Raw genomic sequence first — 16,258 nt, forward strand, 5'->3', positions numbered from 1 at the left:
GTCTGCTTTCTGTACAGCATCTTAAACATTTCCCTTTAAACGATGTGATGGCTTCAATAAGATTTGTGCAGACACACATGTATGCCAAATGTCCTGATTTATGTTTAAAATGGTAATTTCCATTTTTTCTCGTTTTAAGAGCTTTTTCCATATAGGCAACAGGATTTAAGAAATTGTTCATTTAAATACTGAACAAAGGTTTCATTTATTTATATTACATCTACTGCCATCTCATAGTAGAGAACTGGCTTGTTCAACAGTAGCACTTGCCTCTGAACCCAATGATGCTGTCTGCCAGCATTCTTGGTTTTCTTTCTGATGTTCTCTAATGAAGAATCTATTTGTCTTCATTAGCTGCCTAGGTAAAATTGCCTTGGCACTGTCAATACCGTTCAAGAGAGGCTTTTGATAATAGTCTACTGGAGCTACTATTGGCAGAATTCATGCCAACAATCTAGTCCTAGCATGTCTCCCTGGAGGCGACAGGAAGATGAAGCATCACCTGTTAGTAGGCAGCTCGGAGGACAACTGGAAATAGACTGTAAAACTTAAGTACATTGCAACATCTAGACGTCTATTGAAAAGTATGTCAACTGTTTAACAACAAACTACCTCTGCCAAGGAAATCAGATGCAAAGAGTTTTCTAACCAAGTTTATAGAAAGTAGCCTAACATGCAATCTACGTTTTAAGAAAATATGGAAAGGATGTTGTGCCATTATATTACAAATGTCATTTTTCCCATTCTTAAATATGGGTAAAGTTAGTTGGCTGAATCTGTTCTCTGTATTTGTATTCTGTGTAAATACTTACTGATGAAAGTAGTGGTTTTGACTCCTCAGTGAGTTTTTTGTTTTTGTTTTGTTTTGTTTTTTAAGCACAGAAGCATATACACAAATCAATAAGGCAGCTTACACTGTAAGGAATGGCAGGTTTCCCAAGGGAGCCTTTCTATCTCCCCACCCAGATTGTATTCTGATAGGACAATACTTTGGACAAAGTGACAAAACTAAACAGTGATCTTACACACACACACACACACACACACACACACACACACACACACACACACAAATACTGTGTCTGTACATAAGATCCCTTTGTGGAAACTCAGACTTCTTAAGTAGTTCAAACCTTGAACCCTTTCCTCCCAGGGGTGGTTGTGTTATCTTGTAGTAGAGTCCTGGTTTGTAAACGGTAGGCATCACTGACATGATGAACACATGCTTTTCAAAGCCATTCCTGTGGCTGGAGACACAGTTGAGAAGCACCTCTCAAGCACTACACAGTATAGCAGGAGGTTCTGAAATTATCTGGGTATTTGTCCCCCTGGAATCTGAGATGTGAGTAGAGGATGCTTGACCATCCCAGAGCTCACACAGTACCAGCTCGGTCTCTAAGCCAACATTTGCAAAATTCTTGAGGATTCCCTCCACAGTAAACCACTGCAGGGGTGGGGCAGGAAGGTAGACTGATTGGTTGAGCTGCCTGCCAGTTATACAGAGCTTCCTGAGTCTTTACTCTTGTAGGGGTGATTGTTTATTTGTTTGTTCGTCTTGTTATTGTTATGTTTGGGTTTTTGCTTGTTTTTTTTTCTTTTTATCAATGCACCTGCTTCTGAGTTATTGCCCCATACTTCCATTAGTAACCCCAATAAATACTCATTATTCAACAAGTTGGACTTGGATAAAGTCTTTTTTTTTTTTTTTTTTTTTTTGGTCTGTGCTGGGTTCCCATTCTAGGATGAGTAGATGTATGGGTCTGTCCTACCAGGAAGAGTCTTATACAACAGAAGTTCATTAATACTTAGTAATTTATTTGACATATAAAGACATTTATTTAAATTGAGGAGGAATAAATGCTCAAATTAAAGACTAAATTAAAGAACGTTATCAACCCTGGAAAGCTGCAGTTCCTGTTGACATTTTTCAGTTTTTAAAGTGATGCTTTCACAAGTTTTGATTAAATGTGGTTTTTTGTTGTTGTTGTTATTTGGGGGGGGGTTCTTTTTCTATATTTTCTACCACTATTTATGGCCCCTTAGAGCGCAATCTTAAAGAATCTTAACTAGCTTAATGAAACTTTTGCAAATGGGACAGTGGTGGTGCATGCCTTTAATCCCAGCACTTGGGCAGCAGAGGCAGTGGATCTCTGAGAGTTTGATGCCAGCCTGGTCTACAGAGCTCTAGAGGGTCAAATATAACTCTATGCAGGTTAAAAGGCTTGAAGTGAACACCCTTAGGCAAGTGGAGAAGTCAGGGATGAGCCCCCAGTGGCTGTAAAGTTAACTAAGGCTCGGGCAGAGAGCAGGGAAATGTTTACTGGTTTTATATGTAGTTATGCAGGTGATGGTGATGTAAGACAGCAGCTGACAGTTAATGTGAATGTCTTGTTTTGAAAGCAAAACTAGCAACAACAACAAAAAGCTGCTAATGAGATAGATCCCCATTCAAGAACTTAGGACTGAGGTCAAGTGTGGTGTAAAATCCTGTGCCCTGGGGTTCTTCCAATGGAAACATCTTAAGGCTGAAATTAAAGGGAGCCCCATTTCATGCTGTGGTAATTGGAAAAGGGTCCTTGTCTTTTGAAAGAGGAGCCACAGCAGGCTCAAACGTTCTCTTCTGCTACAACATAGCTGGAGACTATATTTATCAAATTACTGTGTGCCGAGGACAGTATTGACTGGGGACCTTCACAAAGCAAGGAAGGAGTAACTGCAGAAAAAGGTATGTGGTTCATTCAGCCAGAAAGGTAGAAAATGAAAAAAAAACCTATTTTTACAACTTACTGTAGGACAACTTATTTGCCTTTACGCTACATCTTACATAAAACAATATTACAGAATAGCTAACACCATAGACAATTATTTCACACAAATCAAAACAAATGAAAACTCAGGATGAATGTATAGGAAAATCCTATGATTATCTCCTAACTTGAAAGACATTTAAAGCCCGAAAGGATGGATGATTTGCATAAACTCCTGTATTGCTACAGTCTGTTATATGCAAACATCTCACATAAATGATACCCAGGAGCATATAAAAGGCATAGCACAAAGTACCTCCATACAGAGGAAATAGCCCATTCTTTTCCAACTTCATAAGTTAGAAACTTACATAATCAACTTATAAAAGTGAGGTGCTTTTTGCTTCTATTTATAATTTAATTCTGCTTCAGGTTGTTTACCTCAAGGGACAACTGCGTTTGGTATTGCAGATAAAATAGCCAACAGAACACAGAGGAGCCCCAGAGTTTTCTATACCAGGGAGTCTACAAACTTTATTTTTATTTTGTAAAAGGCTAGACAATATATAAGGCTTTGTGAGGTAAAGAATTAAAATAAGGACATTACTCTGGTACTGACACAGGAGAAAAAAGTCCCAACCCCATTATTTATTCATTTTACATCCTGATGGCATACCCCCTCTCCTGGTCATGCCCCCCACACACACCACAGCCCCTCTTCTTCTCCTCTGAGAAGAGGGAGGCCACTCCTGGGTATGACCCCACTCTGGCACATCAAGTCACTGCAGTACATTCTTTCCCACTGAGGCCAGACAAGGCAACTCATTTAGGGCAGTGGAATCCACAGGCAGGCAACAGATTGAGGGACAGATCGGACTCCTGTTATTAGGGGGCCAGTATGAAGACCAAGCTGCACATCTGCTACATATGTGTGGGAAGCATAGGTTTGGTCCATGTATGGTCTTTATTTGGCAATTCAGTCTCTGAGAGCCACAAGGGTCCCGGTGAATTGACTCTGTTGGTCTTCCTGTGGCGTTTATATCACCTCCAGGTCCCTCAGTCCTTCCCCAGACTATTCCATAAGATTCCCCGAGTTCTGTCTAATGTTTAGCTGTGTGTCTCTATATCTGTTTCAGTCAGCTACTGGGTGGAGCAGCCTCTCAGAGGACAGATATGTTAGGCTCGACTCTGCAAGCATAACAGAATATCATTAATAGCGTCAGGGATTGGTGCTTGCCCATTGGATGGGTCTCAGGTTGGGCCAGTCACTAGTTGCCATTCCTTCACACTCTGCTCCATCTTTGTCCCTGTACTTCTTGTAGGCAGGGCAAATTTTGGGTCAAAAATGTTGTGGGTGGATTGCTATCCTTACCTTGGGGGTGCTTAGCTACAGGAAGTGACCACTTCAGCTCAAGTCTCAGCTAAAGTCACCACCATAGATTCCTGAGAGCCTCCCCCATCCCAGGTCTCTGGCATATCCCAGAGATGTCCGCCCCCCCCATCCCCATCCCCAGTAATACCATGTATGTTCTTTGGAGTCTGGGTTACCTCACTCAGGATATTTTCTAGTTCAATCCATTTGCTTGCAAATTTCATTATGTCCTTGTTTTTAATAGCTCAGGAGTATTCCATTGTGTAAATGAACCACAATTTCCTTATCTATTCTTCGGTTGAGGGGCATCTAGGTTGTTTCCATTTTCTGGCTATTATGAATAAAACTGCTATGAACATAGTGGAGCATGTGTCCTTGTGGTATGGCGGAGCATCTTTTGAGGATATGACTATACCTGGTATAGTGGGGTCTTGAGGTAGAACTATTCCCGATTTTCTGAGAAATTTCCAGATTGATTTCCAGAGTGGTTGTACAAGTTTGCACTCTGACTAGCAATGGAGGAGTGTTCCTCTTTCTCCACAGCATCACCAGCATCTGCTGTCACTTGAGTTCTTGATCTTAGCCATTCTGATGTGTGTAAGGTGGAATCTCAGAACTGTTTTGATTTTCATTTCCCTGATGACTAGGGATGTTGAACATTTCTTTGTGTTCTTGGCTATTCAAGATTCCTCCTCCTCAAATTCTCTGTTTAACTCTGTACCATTTTTTATTAGGTTTTTTGTTTGTTGGTGTCAACCTTATTATTTATATATTTTGGATATTAGCTCTGGCAGATGTAGGGTTGGTGAAGATCTGTTTTCAATATGTAGGCGGCCATTTTTTTCCCTACTGACCGTGTCCTTTGCCTTACAGTAGCTTTTCAGTTTCATGAAGTTCCAGTTATCAATTGCTGATTTTACTGCCTGAGCCATGGGTGCTCTGTTCAGGAAATTGTACCAATACATTGGTACATTCTGTACCCATGCATTCAAGGCTACTCCACACATTCTCTTCCATTAGATTCAGTGTATCTGGTTTTATGGTGAGGTGTTTGATCCACTTGGACTTGAATTTTATGCAAGGTAGTAAACGTGGGTCGCTGCATTCTTCTCCATGCAGACATCCAGTTAGACCAGCACCATTTGTTGATGATGCTTTCTTTTTTTCCGTTGTATGGTTTTGGTTTCTTTGTTAAAAATCAAGTGTCCATATGTGTCTGAGTTTATTTCTGGGAATTTGATTTGATCCTATTGATCAGCCTGTCTGTTTCTATACCAATACCAAGCAGTTTTTATTACTATTGCTCTGTGGTGCAACTTGAAATCAGGAATGATGAGACCTCCAGAAGTTGGTACAGGATTGTCTTAACTATCTTGGGATTTTTGTTTTTTCCATATGATGTTGAAAATTGTTCTTTCAAGGTCTGTAAAAAATTATGTTGGGAATTTTGATGAGGATTGCATTGAATCTGTAGATGGCTTTTGTTAAGATGCATGATTTTTTTCTGTTTTGTAAAAGGTTAGATAATAAATATTTGAGGTTATATATGAGCTAAAAGACAAAAAACAAGGACATTACTCTGGTACTAACACAGGATAAAAAAGATTTTTAAAGAATATTTAAAAAAAAAAAAGGTTCATGAGGTAGTTCAGCAGCTAAAAGCATGTGCTGCTCAGTGGTAAGAATCAGAATGCCATCCCAACACCCAGGATGCTGGCTCAATGCCTGTAACTGGAGCTCCAAAGTGTCTGATACTTTCTCCTGGTGTTGGTGACACCTAAACAGATGTGTACAAGTGCTCACATGCAGATGTATGTATATACATCTCTAAAATTAAATAAAAATGAACATTTTAACACATTCAGAACATTATAGAATTTGAGAGTGACTGCAGTTTGGTCAACTTGGGCTTGGTTGTGTTCCCTATCATCAAAGTTAATTCAAAATATTACTCTAGAATGAGATTTTACTTATTTCTGAAATTTTTTCCTCCCCACAGATACATAAATTACTACCAAACATGTCTGCTTCAAGCATGATTTTACTTATGTCATATTAATCATTTTTAAAAGTCATTTATGAGATTCCATAAACCAAAGAAATTTGGTTCCTTTTTTTTTAAACACGCCACCTCATTTTTTTTATTTATCATTTTACAATAGACTAAGAAGAAGCTCTTTAATGGTTAAGTGCTCAGCCGTACACAAGACATATAGATCACTTCCAAAACTCAGTGAATACCACAGAAAAGGAGATGGGAAGAACGCAAGCTGGAATATAGGATGAAGGGCTGCGAAATACTGTATCTTTTGGACATGATACAGTCATTCCAATCATGACCTTACAGCAGCTATAAAGAGCCTTTAATATCTTTTAATTTTTAGGTGTGTGTGTGTGTGTGTGTGCTCATGTGTGTGTGTGCACATGCTTGTGAACACCATGTGTGCCCTCTGTGAAGGGAAGACTGCACCTTGGACTTACCCAAGACTGGGTGTGTCAGCAGCTAATCAAGGATCAGTAAAGGGCTCTTTACAGAACTATTACAACGGACGGATTCTAGCAAGATGGGCTAGAATGTCTTTGGCTGTACTCCCTGGGCATCCTATCAGGCTCACGGATAGTTCCCAACCCATGATCACACAAACAGCCTTGATTACACTGGCCACAAAACAAAACAACAGAAATGAGCAAAAAAGACTGCTTGGGAGGAAGGAGCAGGATGTGAAGATGAGAGGAGGAAGGGCAGGAGGTGAGGATAATCAGAAGGCAGCAAGTTATTAAATTGTCAAAGGACATTTTAGAAACATTTATTTTACATTTTAAGTATTTTTTCCTGCTTGTCTATGTTCACCACATGTGTGCTTGGTGTCTGCAGACATTAGAAGTGTGAGCTTCTGTTCATCCTCCTAGAACTGGAGTTGCAGATGATGGTTAACCACCATGTAGATGCTCGGAAATAAACCCAGGTCTTCTGCAAGAGCAACAAGTGCTCTTAAGGAGTGAGCCATTTCTCCAGCCCCAGTCAAAGAACAAATTTAATAACAGCTCTAAAAATATAAGAACTATAAAAAGCTCAATTGAAATTAAATGGATTTTGAAATACAGTTTTCACTGCACTTTGCAGCAAAATAAACAAAGAACTGAGGAAAAACATTTCCAATGAGAATTTGTAAACAATGTACATTTAATTTGTATGACTTAATTCTATCTATCTATCTATCTATCTATCTATCTATCTATCTATCTATCTATCTGTCTTCAAGACACGGTTTGAATTCACAGAGGTCCACCTGCCTCTGCCTGGATTTTTTTTATTGTATGAAGGTTTTTGCTATGTGTCTGTCTGTTTGCCCACATGTGCCTGGTCCCTGTGGAGATCAGAAGAGGTTAGCAGATCTCCTGGGACAGTTACACGTATCTTTTAATTTTTTTTTTTTTTAGGCACAGGCATGCATGTGTGTTTGTGCATGTGTGTGCATGCACAATCGCCATGCCATCTGTGAAGGTCAGAGGGTCCCTTTAAAGAGCTGTTCTTACCTTTCAACTTGAAGCAGGATCTCTTTTGTTTCTGCTGCTGCTGCTGCTCCATACACACTCCAAGGCACTCACCCCTTGAGCTTCTGGGTGTTCAGTGATGGGACTGCAAACGCATGCTTTGGAGGCATCTCTTTACATGGACTCCAGGGGTTAAACTCCAGTCATCAGAGCCACATACCTAATACTTTTACCCACTGAGTCATTTCTGCCAGCCCTCCTTTAAACTTTAATAGCACCTAGAGTACAGAACAACTTGGAAGGCTTCTGATTTAAAGAAGTTAGTCTTTGCTGAAAACTAACACAGTAAAGGTATTGTTTTGCTTTGTAATTTTAGGGAAAACTTGTTAAGGAACTCTGTCAAACTTATAATAAAAGCTGATAGCCAAAGCTGCTGCCCCAGTAGTTGACTGAGGACAGTTCTCATTCAGAAAAATTGCTGTTAACCCTAAATTTAAAAGTAACAACAAAAACCCCCCATGTGGTCATGCATATCTTTCATCCCTGAACTCAGAAGATAGGAGGGAGGGGGATCTCTTTGAGTACATAGCATAATTACATATTCAAACCTTGGGCTTTTTTGTTGTTGTTTTTCTTTGAGACAGATTTTCTCTGTGTAGCCTTGGTTCTTCTGGATTTTGCTCTGTAGACCAGGCTAGCCTCAAACTCAGAGAGAGATACACCTGCCTCCGCCTCCCAAGTGTTGGGGATTAAAGGCATGAGCCAGCACAGTCTGATTGTGTCCCTGTCTTCAAAAAAAAAGAAAGAAAGAAAGAAAGAAAGAAAAGAATAAAATTTAGTATTAAATTCAACGCGGTAAAAGTTGAATTAGAACTTTTAGCTTGTCTGTAACTCAGAAGAGGAAGGATAACTACAAGTTTAAGGTCTTGTCTAAATAAGGTGTTCAAGGTTAGTCAGGACTACATAGCAAGAGTGGGCCCCAGGCAAACATGAAAACAGAATGTTCTGCTTGTCTCAAAACTTCATAGAATCACTGGGTAAACTCGTGAGAGTTAAGAAAGTAAATTGTTGACATGAACAGTTCCTTCACAGCATACTTATCTGTGAATGACCCATTGGTGAATAAACACTTGCATGTTATAAACGCCTAATGTTTCACAAGTTTTATAAGTCTGGCCAATTACCTTTATCATCGATTGTAGTACACCCAGGAGATTGCGCTTTCTTATATTAACAATGGTTATGAGCATCTTTCAATCAATTTTTTTTTTTTTTAGAATTCTAGCTTCTCTTTAATCACTGAATTTATGTTCACAAACAAGCAACCTTAGGGGAGTTCAGGTGACTAAGATTTTTGTGGGGACAGTTCTTGCACATNAAGGACAATTACATGCTCCATTCTTTAGCCTGTAACTACTAAGACACATTGCCACAGACACAAAAACTTAAAAAGCCATAGATCGCTGCACTTATATTTACAAAGAGCCCCGAGCAGACATGCATTTCTCCTTCAGCCAGAGGGCTTAAATAGATGCCTGAGCGTTAAGGCAGTGATGAGTCCAAAACAACAGAAAATCTAAGTTAAGGCTTTACGTCTGTTCTGAAACTCACATTCACAGGCGGCTGCGGCCACAGCCACTGTTTAGCTCCTGGGTTGCATTCATCTGCCGGGTGTGTCATTAANCCGTTACCGAGTCCTTTGCATCGGGTAAATGGGACAGGACTGCAGCAGTACCATTTTACCGAATGAGTCATCACCAGCCCCCTTAAGTTTCATTTTGAGGTTCAGCTTTGGCAGCACAAACATACGCCAAAAGAACAGGGCTTTTCCATCCAGGCTAACTGGAAGGGTCCCCAGGCTGTGCTCATTCTGAATTGCCTCAGAGTTAGGCAACAGCTATGAATCCATGATCTACTTAGCACAGAGAGCCCCCGCCAAGGCATGCTTGACCTCGCTCTTCCCTCAGAATAAGAGAATGTTCTTAACCACTGAAGCGATTGGTCTCCAGATTTTTCCTCTTTAAAGAATGTATCACAACCGAATCTAGATCAGCATACTTTAGGATGGGTCTATTCTACAATCGCTAGTCTCAGGGTATACATACTATGCTTGCCAGACGTAAGAGCTTCCTTCAGGGAAAAGATGGGGGTGGGTGGAAGGAAAGACATTGTGGGCCCTGCTTCTCCTATCAAGATAACAAGTGCANCATACTGACAGGGGGCTGGGCAGGAAAGCCTTTCCCTCACCCCACGTCTCCCTTTTTAATTCTTAGAGGGTCTCGGAGTCCATTATGGGAAGCAGTCGGGTAGGCCCCATGGTCTACTGTGGAGCNGGAAGGATGTTTGTNGGGGTGGTGATGTAAAGTATGTATTTGCTCACAACGTCCCCGAACCCAAAGTCTTCAGAAACAATGTTTTGCTTTTGTTTGCTGTGAGGTCATTGGTAGCTGGCAGCATCTGGGTAGTATTAGGATGGGGACAAGTCACAGGAGAGACCAAGGAATAATTAATGATCGAAAGGTTGGGGTATTTTCAGCTTTATCCCTACCTCCCAACCCACCGGGAAGGGCGACACTCAAGTTTAAGTTGATCACTAATGGTTTAAGCAACTCTCTACCCACACAACGAAGCAGCCATTTACCCCACAAGACTGAGTTTGGAGGTTCCTACAAGACTAACACGCAGTTTCTTGGTAGGTGGTGTGCCAAGAGGTATAGAAGTCCTCTACCCCTTTCCACCCAGCCTACCCTTCACAGAAACAGTATCCCTGAGTTCTAGTAAATTCACCGAGCACAAAGTGGGGAGTCACAGGAACCCCAATTTACAGAAAGCTAGAAGCTCTGGGGTCGACCAGGAACTACCCTCCAGCCACTGTGTGCTCTTCTGGCTGCCGTCTGGCACGTGGCAATCCCACAGATTTGGTCACAGAGATCTTTTTCATCAACACTCTGGAGGGAGCAGAGAGCTCACCCATGAAGGGGGATGAGCCCNAGATGAACAGAACGGCGGGTGTCCACAGTGCACAGGCTGGATACCTCCCTCGTACTGAGACTGTCACTGCCACCGAGTGCTTGCTATTCTCACACTGGCCAGTAACCTCAAAGCGGGAGAAGGATGGCACACGAAGCTGGCAGCAGTCACAGCTCAGGAGGGAAGGGACAGCTAAGACTCAAAANTGTCATAAAAGCTAAAGACAGCTGTGGCTTCCCTTGGTGCTTCCAAGTCAGAAGTCAGAGGGACATGACAAGGCAAGGTGGTGGCATCTCAGGAGTTAGCGGCCACACAAACATTGAGCATTTGAGGTGCCCTTTACGTGGAGATGCCATTAAAGTGTGCTATGCTCAGTTAAAGCAGCTGCAAAGCTTGCCCCCTACCACCTGCTAAGCTTGGATTAGCTAAACAGTTCTAAGTTTTACAGTGTAAAATGCATTTTTTTTTTTTTAAAGATAGAATAGCTACACAGGAGCAAACATAGGCAACATTTTAGATCAACACTTTACACTTTATAATACACTCACATTTGCACACCAATCTTGTGGTCACGAGTACAAAACACCAAGAACTGAAGAGAATCTAAACAGCTGCCCCACTGACTACATCCCTAGTTGGTGCCGATGTCCTTGAGCCCATGTTCTAAACCCACAAGGAGCAGGGATGCCTGGCTGCACCTTCAGAAGCTGGAGACAGCGTGCAGCTCTGCGCACGTCTGGGTTTCCACAGAGCTAAACTGGGACTCCATCGTATTCCAGGCCAGATCGGCTAGAAGGAAGTCATCCATTGCTGTCTGAGTTTCGTTGCTGGTGAGGAACAAGTTCCCCAAGGGCTCAAAGCCAGAACTCATGGTCTGTGTTTCTGTGCTGCTCAACTGGACCTTGCTCTCCAGAGCAGGTGCGTGCGGAGCTGTGGAGGCTCCTTCGGTTTGGGTCTCTGTGTCGGAGGAGTCGGCACTCATGGAGAAGCTGNTGTCATAAAAGCTAAAGACAGCTGTGGCTTCCCTTGGTGCTTCCAAGTCAGAAGTCAGAGGGACATGACAAGGCAAGGTGGTGGCATCTCAGGAGTTAGCGGCCACACAAACATTGAGCATTTGAGGTGCCCTTTACGTGGAGATGCCATTAAAGTGTGCTATGCTCAGTTAAAGCAGCTGCAAAGCTTGCCCCCTACCACCTGCTAAGCTTGGATTAGCTAAACAGTTCTAAGTTTTACAGTGTAAAATGCATTTTTTTTTTTTAAAGATAGAATAGCTACACAGGAGCAAACATAGGCGACATTTTAGATCAACACTTTACACTTTATAATACACTCACATTTGCACACCAATCTTGTGGTCACGAGTACAAAACACCAAGAACTGAAGAGAATCTAAACAGCTGCCCCACTGACTACATCCCTAGTTGGTGCCGATGTCCTTGAGCCCATGTTCTAAACCCACAAGGAGCAGGGATGCCTGGCTGCACCTTCAGAAGCTGGAGACAGCGTGCAGCTCTGCGCACGTCTGGGTTTCCACAGAGCTAAACTGGGACTCCATCGTATTCCAGGCCAGATCGGCTAGAAGGAAGTCATCCATTGCTGTCTGAGTTTCGTTGCTGGTGAGGAACAAGTTCCCCAAGGGCTCAAAGCCAGAACTCATGGTCTGTGTTTCTGTGCTGCTCAACTGGACCTTGCTCTCCAGAGCAGGTGCGTGCGGAGCTGTGGAGGCTCCTTCGGTTTGGGTCTCTGTGTCGGAGGAGTCGGCACTCATGGAGAAGCTGTAGTGTTTCAGGATGCTGCCCAGGGGCAGGGGAGGACTACTGTCTAAGAAGAAGTTTAAGTCTGTTTGTGTCTGTGTATCAAACATCTCAAGGCCCAAGAAGCCTGACCCTGCCCTAAACCCATAGGGCTGTGCGGAGGGATCTGAGAGGAAGACGTCAGTCTGTGTCTCGATGTCCAGGGACTCCAGGACCGGCTCAGTGCTCATGGAGCCAAGCTCACTCTCCTCAGTCTGAGTCTGGATATTGGAGGCTGAGAGGAACTCTTCAATATCAAAATCAATCCCAGAATTCTGCGCTGAGCCGGCTGGGAGCTGGGCATCAGGCCCAGGATTTGTGTGGGACAAGAGACTCTGGTTATCCAGTGTTTGACCTGGCAGGTTACTTGACAAGATGTTTTCCAAGTCACTCAGTAGATCTATGGTTTGGGTCTGATTATCTGTCATGGTTTGTGCAGGAAGCACGTTGTTCTGGGCACTGAAGTTTAACACGGGTGCAGACTTTTCCATGACTTGCCTTAAGATCTTAGGGTCATTCTGAGGTAGCAGACCATGAGTTACTGTCTCTGCAACTAAGCTGCTACTCATGATGGTGTCAGTGGGCACACTGTATGACGCATGGACGCTTTCAAAAATGTCCCCACACAGGCCAGTGTGGCCCACTGGCACTGAGTCGTTTGTGCAGTTCTGCATCCTGCTGGTCTGGGTTTCCCTGGAGACCCCACCAGGTTGGAAACAGGCGTCTATAAATGCATCTGTCTGAGCAGCTATGGATGAAGTGACCTTAGAGCTGGGCACCAACGTCTGGGTGTGGACACTAACAGGAAGGGACACTTGAGAATCAAACGACAGGTCAGTCTGAGAACACGATGACACAGAGGAATCAGGGCCGAGCCACTGAGCAGAGGGTATCAAGTTGGCTGAGGCATAGGTCAGATCCGTCTGCACGTTGCTTGAGGAAATGCTGGTCTTCTGACACGCACTCCCTACCTCTTGTAAAGGACTACACAGACTTTTACCCACGCTCACTTGAACACCTGTGTTCGTTGGCTCAACAACAGGACTGGTAATCTTTGAGAGAGGTAGGCTCTCCTTCAGAGAGCAGGCCTCTGAATCCAGGCTGAAGATCAAGGTTCCTACCGACAAGGGTACTAAGTGCACAGCACCAGCCACAGAACTGTGATCCATGCCTAACACCACGGGCTGGGCCGAGGAGTCTGCTGTAGGCACAAAGACAGGCATAGGGGAAAACTGCACGACCGGAAGTTTAACCAGAGCCACCTTAGGCTTTGGTAACAGCAACTTCTGGGGACACCTGGGAGGCGTCGAGATGCTCTGCTTTTTGGTGTGGGAGCTACAAGAGTCTTCAAGTGATGCTGCTAGCTTTACTTCCGAGGCATCTGGTTCAGGAGCATCTTGGCGAGGGGCTGGTTGGTCGCTCAGTGGTTCAGTGGTTTTACTGGACAACTTTTGGTTTTGCAGGTAGCTTTCCATTTTCCTTTTTTTACTAGGTGGGTCTCTGTGCTCTGCAGGGATCTCGTGGCCAGTTCGGTAGATGTGAGACTGCAGCGCAGTTCTGCTGGCGTAGGGACAGCCGCACATACACTGGAAGGTCTTGCCGCAATCCTCTTCATGTCTTTTCAGGTCCCACTCGGTGCCCTAGGAATTACTGCACTTACTGCATTTGTGCTTCTTCTCTGCATGCATTTTCATAAAGTGCTGTTTAACCAGAGAAAACTGAGAAAATGGTCGGTCGGGGCCGCGAGGACATCCTTTGATTGGACAACAGTAGAATTTTGGTACAGTTTTCAAATCTTTTCTTATTGTTGGATTTACTATGCCATCCTGCAGCCGGTGGCTCTTGACGAGGTGCATGTTGAGAGCGGGACTGTTGGGCAGGATCTTGCCGCAGCCGCGCACGGTGCACAGGATATTGGTGCGCACAGCCCGGGACAGCTCGCTCACCGACGGCTGGATCAGCTCCCGGGCTGGTGGCACCGGGGCCGCGGCCCGAGCCCTGGCCGGTCTCGGTCGGCTGCGCGACTCGGGCGGCCTCCACGGGCTAGAGGCGGCGGCGGCTCCCCGCGTGCTCGCCGGCGTGGCCGGGACACCCGGGGCCGGACCCTCAGACTCGGCCGCCGCCGCCTCCGTGGCCGCCATGGCTCCCGCACGGCCGCCAGGCCCCTCTCGCTGTCTTTCAATCAATTTTAATTCTTTCTGTTCAAACTCAATATTGATTTCTTAAAAATTAAGGCCCATAGTTCCTGTAACATCAGACTCATTAAATGCGAAAGAAATGTATTCCAAATCATTTGATGTTGCTTCCAATGTCTTCTTCAGTCTTCAAGCAACGATTCCCCAGAGGTCTGGTGTTTCTCTGGACACTTTACTTGGAACATTCAAGTGGGACATGGGGAATGAGTTCTTTTGGCCAACGATCTGGCCACTGGGAAAGGTGCTTTGGTTGCAGGTTGTTTTCATTTTTAATTTTCAAGAAATTATGTTGTGATAGGATAACCCATAAGTTTCTAATTCTTCTGTTGCTTTCCCCTACGTGGGGAACACTGTTAAGAGTTTATTCTGGAAATGTCAACACACTGTATTTGCCAAATTAGTATCATAGAATAACCAATGTGTACACTGGATAATCCGGTAGGAAGATAGCACTCCCCTTGACTTCTGGTTATGTGTAAATTAATTAGGAAGACTTTCAGAGATTTTCTGGAGTACCCTGCTTGAACAAGATCACCACAGGAAGCATTTGCTAAATCCCTATTATCCAAGCACTCACAAGGGCTGGAGTGTACGCTCTGAGTTGGCCCAGAAATTGCTTGAACATTAAAGATCAGCAGTTAAGAGCACTGGCTGCTCTTTGGAGGACCTGGGTCTGATTACCAACACCCACATGACGCCTCACGACTCTTAACTCCAGGCCCAGTGGATCAGATATATTCTGTTCAGGCTTCCAAAGGTATTAAGCACATGTGGTGCACAGACACACATATGTAAAGTAAAAACCAAGCAAATACCAGGATAATAGTGATGATGCCTTGAGAGCCTATCAGGATTATACATAACCTCCCCTCCCCCCATAGTTATGCTCTCAAGCACCTGAAAGCATATGTAAATTGCACATGTCCTATTTTGATATATGGGCAGGTACTAGAAAAAACACAATGGTATAGTTTCAATACATGTGGCACCCCAAATGCTAATTATTACCAGCAGAGTATGATCATGCACATCATAAGCAGCTTCTGCAGCAGCAACCTAACTTTCCTACTGTCAAAACAGCCATGAACAATCCATGGATGATTAATGGGGCACAATTACAATAAACCTCTCATTTATGGACTAGAGATGGCTCAGCGATTAAGAGCACTGACTGCTTTCCTAAAAGAGTTGGGTTTTATTCCCAGCATACACACAGTAGCTCATAACCACAAGTAATCTCAGAGGACCCAAAGCCCTCTTCTGATGTTTCCAAGTACCAGGCATGAACCTGGTGCATATGCATACATTCAGTCAATACATTCATTTACATATACTTAAATAAATCTAAAAACTAATCCTTCACTTACGGATACTGAAATTGGAATTTCATATAATTTACATGTCAGGACATGTTCTGCACACAGTCTAACCATTGAAAAAACGGTTTTTAAATTCTCAGTTTGCAAGACACAAAAGTACAGCAGATTGCCTTATAGACCAGTTCAACCTTTCTTCTGTAAAGACTGTTGATTCCAGATGACTGGATCAAATGTATTCAAAGCTGAGATTTAGTAAGGTTTCAACAGTCCTGAGCAAGTTACTTCTAGAGAAGAAAGCCAAATTAATATAAATCAGGAAACTCAGCAACAGCTGCAGAACAAGCAGTTCCAGTTTCTGAGAGGAAGA

At 43.5% G+C, this 16,258-nt stretch overlaps 1 pseudogene; it reads right to left on the bottom strand.

The window, feature by feature from the left end:
- Nucleotides 1-11,849: 11,849 nt before the first annotated feature.
- On the bottom strand, nucleotides 11,850-14,533 carry LOC110336693 (annotated as a pseudogene).
- Between the last annotated feature and the right edge of the window lie 1,725 nt (nucleotides 14,534-16,258).

This window comes from Mus pahari, chromosome 19, assembly GCF_900095145.1.
Source record: "Mus pahari chromosome 19, PAHARI_EIJ_v1.1, whole genome shotgun sequence".
NCBI classification, from domain to species: Eukaryota; Metazoa; Chordata; class Mammalia; order Rodentia; family Muridae; genus Mus; species Mus pahari.